Source organism: Rhinoraja longicauda, chromosome 21 (genome assembly GCF_053455715.1).
Source record: "Rhinoraja longicauda isolate Sanriku21f chromosome 21, sRhiLon1.1, whole genome shotgun sequence".
Classification (NCBI taxonomy): domain Eukaryota; kingdom Metazoa; phylum Chordata; class Chondrichthyes; order Rajiformes; family Arhynchobatidae; genus Rhinoraja; species Rhinoraja longicauda.
Window position 1 is genome coordinate 32,619,063 of NC_135973.1, and position 8,475 is coordinate 32,627,537.

An 8,475-nucleotide genomic window follows, 5' to 3' on the forward strand; every position below is an offset into this window, starting at 1 on the left:
ATTATCTTCAATATAATTTACACAGTAATAAATCATATTTAATTTGTAATAATTATTATTTTGAAAGATTGGACCATAAAGTTTTCATTTTACAAGAACTGATGGAAAGAAATGAATGCACTTTTCTTTCAAAAAAAGTACAATGATCAAAAATTAATAAATTAATTGCATTCTGCATCAGGAAGTCATAGATTTTGTCTGACCAAGAGATTTGGCTAGTTCTAGGCTGTGACAAATATTTGGGTGTCTATAAATCTAAATCCCTGCTCCCTGCACCAGCCCCACAGCCATACATTCATATCCCCAATCTCCCTGTTCCTGCCCTCACTAGCACGAGGTACAAGAAGCAATCCAGAAATAACCACCCTAGAACTTCTGCAGAAATAACCACCCTAGAACTCCTGCAGAAATAACCACCCTAGAACTCACTTTGCAGAACCTCCTTCCTCTTCTTCCCGACATCATTCGTGCCCACGTGCACAACTACTTCTGGCTGTTCACCTTCCCTCTCGAGGATGTTCTGAAGTCGGTCCGAGACATCTTGAACCCTGGTATCAGGGAGGCAACAGACCATCTTTAAGTCTCGCCTGCCGCCACAGAATCTCCTGTCTCAAGTCTCACTGTCAGGATTGGAGCCACCGACTTGTCCTCTGCTCAGACTGGAAGCGTCTTCTGCCCCGACAGCTCCCAAGAGGGCATACTTGTTTTCATTAAGCACAGCCACCGGGGTCTCCACGTTTACTCCCAGTCACCCACCATCGCTCTTCCTGCATCCTTGGTGTGACAACCTCACTGTAGATCCTGCCCAGGAAACTCTCATTTTCTCGGATGGCCCTGAGGTCATCCAGCTGCTTCTCCACATCCCCAATACCTTCATTCAGGAGCTGCACCTGGACACAATTCCTGCAGGTTTAGTTTCCAGAAGCTCCATCGCGGTCCCTGACTGACCACATCCTGCAGGAAGCACACTGCACCAACTTGCCTGCCATTTCTCCAGTGGACAAAAAAAATCATGTTTCAATAGACAATAGACAATAGGTGCAGGAGTAGGCCATTCAGCCCTTCGAGCCAGCACCGCCATTCAATGCGATCATGGCTGATCACTCTCAATCAGTACCCCGTTCCTGCCTTCTCCCCATACCCCCTCACTCCGCTATCCTTAAGAGCTCTATCCAGCTCTCTCTTGAAAGCATCCAACGAACTGGCCTCCACTGCCTTCTGAGGCAGAGAATTCCACACCTTGACCACTCTCTGACTGAAAAAGTTCTTCCTCGTCTCCGTTCTAAATGGCCTACCCCTTATTCTTAAACTGTGGCCCCTTGTTCTGGACTCCCCCAACATTGGGAACATGTTTCCTGCCTCTAATGTGTCCAATCCCCTAATTATCTTATATGTTTCAATAAGATCCCCCCTCATCCTTCTAAATTCCAGTGTATACAAGCCCAATTGCTCCAGCCTTTCAACATACGACAGTCCCGCCATTCCGGGAATGAACCTAGTGAACCTAAGCTGCACGCCCTCCATAGCAAGAATATCCTTCAGGATTAGCCTCCTTGCCGAAGACTCTCGAGCCAAAGACTCGCACTTTACTCACAAGGCACTTACCTCAACAAGGCACTTACCTCAACAAGGCACTTACCTCAACAAGGCTACTCCCCGACAGGCCGCTCCCCTTGAGCAAGCCTTTCTTATATGAGGTGTTCAATTGATTTATTGGCCAATTTACCAATCTTCTAATTTAATTGCTCAGCTAATCCCCGCACTCACTCCTAACCTGCCTTCCTCTGATGAGATTGAAGGTATGTGCTTCTCCTGACCCTCACTGAAAGACTACAAACTTGCCTTTGGCGCTCTGTTTAAACCTACTTTGTCTGTGACTCACCAAGTCCAGCCAACGGTCATTCTTGTTGCTGCTTGTCCCAAGTTTCCTGATGATGTTGACCCTTGCTTTCAGTTTATCAGCCACCCTCTTCAGGTGTTCACGATAGATGAGGGTGCGGTCCTGGGTAACTCTGAGGTACTTGGGGAATTCCTCATTCTTCACCGGCACACCACAAAAGGACACAGAGCTTTGAATTGGCCGGCCGATTGCTGAGGTGAAAGGCAGTGACAGTTGTCTCAGATGGGTTGGGGCGAAGTCGCCAGAAGGTGAAGTACTTCAGAGCATATTGAAGATGGGACATGTAGATGTTCTTATTCCATAGAAAAGAAGGTAGGGTCTAAAGGTTGATCTATGTAAGTGGAAACAAATGGAAAGGGAGAAATGTGCACATCCAAGTGGGCAGGTGTTTGCCAAAACGTTCATGCTATTAGGATACAAGGTACCCAAGCGCAACCAAGGTGCTGTCCCACCACAATGCGTTTTGCCCCACTCCAGTATAGAAGGCAGTTTCGGACTGGAGGGCAAATGTAGGACGGGGGGGGATGAATTGACTAGCAACCGGAAGACCCAACGGATCCCGGCAAATCGAGCACAGGTGCTCAGAGAAACAGCCACCCAATCCACCCCAGCTCTCACCGATGTAGGAGGCCACATCGGGAAACTGCGTGTAGCAGACAAGGAAGGAGCATGCGAACCTCTGTCTCATCTAGAATGCCACCTCCATCAATATGAGCGAGGCCACACTCAAAAGTGGAAGAACACCTTATATTCCACTTGGATATTTTACAATCCAACAGCATGAACATTGAATCCTCCCATTTAGCTCATTGTGGATGCACACATATCGGAATGGAAGGAACAAAGTTTACGTTGCGTGGTTCTGATCTATTCATCTATACCAGATGTCGGGGGCTGGCCTCGGTCCTAAATAAAACGATGAGTATGGTAGCCATTGATCTATATAAATTTCATCTAAATAAGATAAATGAGAAATATACCAAGTTAAAAGTAGAAGAATAACATTTTCTGATCAGCACCAAAAGTACAAACTAATTGTACAAATCTAAATTCTTCTGAAAACAAGCCATTGAGTTTTTCCAAACAACTTATGGAGTTGTTTGGAAAAAACAACTAGTGCAGTGTGTAAGTCATAGTTTACAAAATATCTTTTGTACATTTAACTCTAATGGCATTTACCATATTGTATAATTCTAGGCATTATTTGGACTCTAATTCCAATTCTTAATGCAATATTAATTTAATTAATATTAGACAATAATTTTTTTTTTTTACACAGTTCAAACAATGAATGACTTTCCCTGAAAAACCGTAATTACCCCATGAGAATAGTCAGACTGCTTCACTCTTGGGATACTAAATGTAATGGCTGCAAACCGGTTGCCTAATCTGTGATTGGGCTTCACAATCAATGACAATCACAATCACACTTTATTAGCCAAGTATGTTTTGCAACATACAAGAAATGTCATTTGCCATACAGTCATAACAATAAAAAGCAACAGGACACACAAAATACATTTTAACATGAACATCCACCACAGTGACTCCTCCACATTCCTCACTGTGCTGGAAGGCAAAAACAAGGACAGACAGACTGTAGGTGAGGCAGCCATTGTGTGGCGCCCCCTGTATTTTGTGTGGTTGAAGCAGATAAGGGAGCACAGTGGCACAGATGGTGGAGTTGCTGCCCCATAACGCCAGAGACCCAGGTTCGATCCTTGACTCCACTCAGTCTACCTAAAGCTACCTGATCTCCAAAATGCTAAACACTTAATTTCCCCTCCCATTCCCGTACTGACCTTTCTGTCCTGGGCCTCCTCCACTGTCAGAGTGAGGGCCCGCTCAAATTGGTGGACCAGCACCACATATTTTGCTTCGGCAGCTTACTCCCCAGCGGTATGAATATTGACTTCAAATAACCCTTGCTTTCCCCCTCTCCCCATCCCTCCCCCTCCAAATTCTCTGACCAGTCTGACTATCCCCCGATTAAATTTTCTCTGCATGCTTCTCCTAGCCAAGAATAATCTTTTCTCCATTTTCCGTGATGTCTCGTATTAACACCTTACACTTCCCTTTCTATGTCCCCCTCTCCCCCGACTCTCAGTCTGAAGAATAATTGTTTTAAGATATTTATGCTGTAAGCTTTACATGTGAAAGCTGAGGCTGAAAAAAATAAACAGTGTTCAAACTAAGTATAAATAAACAACACCAAACATCGGGAATTTCTGTTTACCAATATCGAGTTCAGCCCAACGGCCACATATTGGTAATCCGGGATCCATGGACGCAATGTGTCTACCTAAACGAAGACAGACAAAATAACCATTAAACATGTTAGTCTGGCTTAGGAGATCATTGCTACAATTTTGATGGTAAACCTCGATAAAGAGAGAAATATATAATTTTAATGAAATATCCGCGAGGAAAAATAATCCATGCAATCACCCCATGTATTTTAAATTGAGAAACTATGTTTAGTTTCAAATGGCTATGTGCCGTATTTCAAAGCAAAAGGCAGCAAAGTTATCCAGAATATGTTATAATTTCATTTAGGAAAAGACTGAAGGTGCAAGATCACTTTAACTGATAAATTGTCCATTTGGTAGTAAAATAAATCTGGATTCAGCAATGCGGTTTCCTTTCCATGACCAACACTGGATACAATAAATCTTCAAAAGAAGATCAGCCCTTATTGAAATACTGGTCCTTAATTTCTAACTGGAATTCTCAATGTAATGGTAATCTCTACATCCATTATCAACACATACTGAATATCCCTACTATTTTGACTTCTGGTATTAAACATTCCCAGCTACAAAGGATCAAAATTTATACACACTTCCAAATAAATAATTTTAACAAAGAAATGAGACATTGTTTTTAATGTGGAAGCAGTTTGAGTGTGACGTTTAATTAATTGCAAGGATTTAAAGTATAAAGGTTATAAAAAAGGGGAAATGCAGCTCTTAACTTAGAACCTTTAAAATAGTGGTACATTTGTCTTAAATAGTGGTACATCATTTGTTTCACTGAGATATCTATTTTATCTTTAGCAATTGCAGAATTCAAACTGAAGATTAAATATAATTTATCATGTTAAAAGAATGGATAGGAAAGATTTATAGGGATGTGGGCCAAACACAGGCATGTAGTTATTCCCTTTATCGTGTCTCTGTGCACTACAGACGGCTTGCTTGTAATCATGTACAGTCTTTCTGCTCACTGGATAGCATGCAACAACTTTTTTTTTCATTGTACCTTGGTACACATGACAATAAAGTAAACTTAGGACTAGTGTAGCTGGGGTATCTTGGGTCAAAGCCTGTTTCCATGCTGTATGACCCAAATACTGAAATGTATATTTTATCTTCAGTAGCTGTCGAACTCAAACTGAAGATAACTATAATTATATTAAAAGACAACATTTATCATGAATCTATTATACATGTTGCACTTAAAAAATAATTTTACACCCTGCAGTTTCAGCAAAACAACTGAAGACTTTTTTTTTTAACAGTTTTACATTTATCAATGAAATGTTATTCATGGTTCGATGGGAGAGGGATAATTCATTTATTGTTTGTTATTACTGAGTTACAGAAACTAGACACCTCGAAGGTAACTTAGGAGAATAGTAGCTTGGTATAGAACTTAAACACTTATTCCACAAATAAGTGGCCCTTTAAGTAACTTAAACACTTATTCCACAAATAAGTGGCTGCTTCTTTGATTTTTCAGTTGACTTCATAGGCACAAATATTTTAATTAATTTAATTCAATTAATGTTCAGACTGTCCCTTTGCTGTAGCTCACGGAAGACAATTCCCGGCACATCTATTTAAAAATATATTGAGCAACTATTATCCACCTCCAATAAATTTAGCATGCATTGATAATTGTAAAATAAGAGGGTAATAGAGTAAAAAAGGTGAATATGAAGGGATAATATAAATAAACTAGACCAAGTGGACCCGTTGGGCCCAAACCTCTCCTGCATTGGTGCAGCACCCTCTCCTCTCCCACTCCCCCTCCCCTCCCCTCCCTCCCCCTCCCTCACATCCCCTCACACCCTCCCCCCCACCAATGTGCCTTTGTGGCCAAGTTAAGACTCTCACATTTTTTGATCTCTGAAGTTGAAGGGCACAAATTGTCGCTGGAAAAATGGCAGCTCTCGTGTAATGCCTCACTGTTATCTACTAATCTCACACTCCTGTACTTAAGTATGATTGTGCCCCATTTACAACAAAATTGTTACTGTACTGTATACAAAATATGAGGTTCACTCTACCTAGGTACATGAGACAATAAAGTACCATTGAAGTGGCTTTCAAAATGATGCTCTCAATATTAAAAGCTCTCGAGCTTTCGTTTCATAGGTTATAGGAGCAGAATTAGGCCATTCGGCCCAACAAACCTACTGCGCCATTCAATCACGGCTGATCTATCTTTCTCCTCTCAACTCCATTCTCCTGCCTTTTCCACATAACCCCTGACACCTGACACATGTACTAATCAAAATTCTTAGTGTGTAGGAAAGAACTGCAGATGCTGGTTCAAATCGAAGACAGACACTAAATGCTGGAGTAAATGAGTGACACATTCAGCATCTCTGGAGGGAAGGAATGGGTGACGTTTCAGGTCGTGACCCTTCTTCAGACTGAATCAAAATTCTTACTTGTAGCAACACAATAGATAAGTAAGCATTGTACTTTTAACTTGTAGTTTAATTTAGCTATACAGCGTGGAAACAGGTCCTTCGGCCCACCAAGTCCGCACTGACCAGCGATCCCCGCACATTAACACTATCCAACACACACAATGGACAATTTATATTTTTATACCAAACCAATTAACCTACAAACCTCTATGCGTTTAGAGTGTGGCAGGGAACCAAAGATCTCGGAGAAAACCCACACACAGCCCTGGGAGAACGGATAAGCTCCGCACAGACAAGTACCGGTAGTCAGGATGGAACCCGGGTCTCTGGCGCTGTAAAGCAGCCCCTCTACCGCTGCGCCACTGTGCTGCCCTCCTTTGTAAAACCCATTGAATTATTTTGTGATCATTCTCCTTTACCAAACACAATCTTGCAGCATTCCCTGATGCAGGGACACCTACTGGACACTAGAGTGTGACATTCCTTCTTTACCCCTACCCCAGCACAAATTTGCTTCTTAAAATAAAAAGTTCCACTAAGCTACAGTATTTTCGGTCTTTGCAAACCCTTGCTTTCCCCCTCTCCCCATCCCTCCGCCTCCAAATTCTCTGACCAGTCTGACTATCCCCCGATTAAATTTTCTCTGCATGCTTCTCCTAGCTAAGAATAATCTTTTCTCCATTTTCCGTGATGTCTCGTATTAACAACTTACACTTCCCTTTCTATGTCCCCCTCTCCCCCGACTCTCAGTCTGAAGAATAATTGTTTTAAGATATTTATGCTGTAAGCTTTACATGTGAAAGCTGAAGCTGAAAAAAATAAACAGTGTTCAAACTAAGTATAAATAAACAACACCAAACATCGGGAATTTCTGTTTACCAAGATCGAGTTCAGCCCAATGGCCACATACTGGTATTCCGGGATCCTTGGACGCAACGTGTCTACCTAAACGAAGACAGACAAAATAACCATTAAACATGTTAGTCTGGCTTAGATCATTGCTACAATTTTGATGGTAAACCTCGATAAAGAGAGAAATATATAATTTTAATGAAATATCCGCGAGGAAAAATAATCCATGCAATCACCCCATGTATTTTAAATTGAGAAACTATGTTTAGTTTCAAATGGCTATGTGCCGTATTTCAAAGCAAAAGACAGCAAAGTTATCCAGAATATGTTATAATTTCATTTAGGAAAAGACTGAAGGTGCAAGATCACTTTAACTGATAAATTGTCCATTTGGTAGTAAAATAAATCTGGATTCAGCAATGCGGTTTCCTTTCCATGACCAACACTGGATACAATAAATCTTCAAAAGATCAGCCCTTATTGAAATACTGGTCCTTAATTTCTAACTGGAATTCTCAATGTAATGGTAATCTCTACATCCATTATCAACACATACTGAATATCCCTACTATTTTGACTATTCTGGTATTAAACATTCCCAGCTACAAAGGATCAAAATTTATACACACTTCCAAATAAATAATTTTAACAGAAAGAAATGAGACATTTTTTTTAATGTGGAAGCAGTTTGAGTGTGACGTTTAATTAATTGCAAGGATTTAAAGTATAAAGGTTATAAAAAAGGGGAAATGCAGCTCTTAACTTAGAACCTTTAAAATAGTGGTACATTTGTCTTAAATAGTGGCACATCATTTGTTTCACTGAGATATCTATTTTATCTTTAGCAATTGCAGAATTCAAACTGAAGATTAAATATAATTTATCATGTTAAAAGAATGGATAGGAAAGATTTATAGGGATGTGGGCCAAACACAGGCATGTAGTTATTCCCTTTATCGTGTCTCTGTGCACTACAGACGGCTTGCTTGTAATCATGTACAGTCTTTCTGCTCACTGGATAGCATGCAACAACTTTTTTTTTCATTGTACCTTGGTACACATG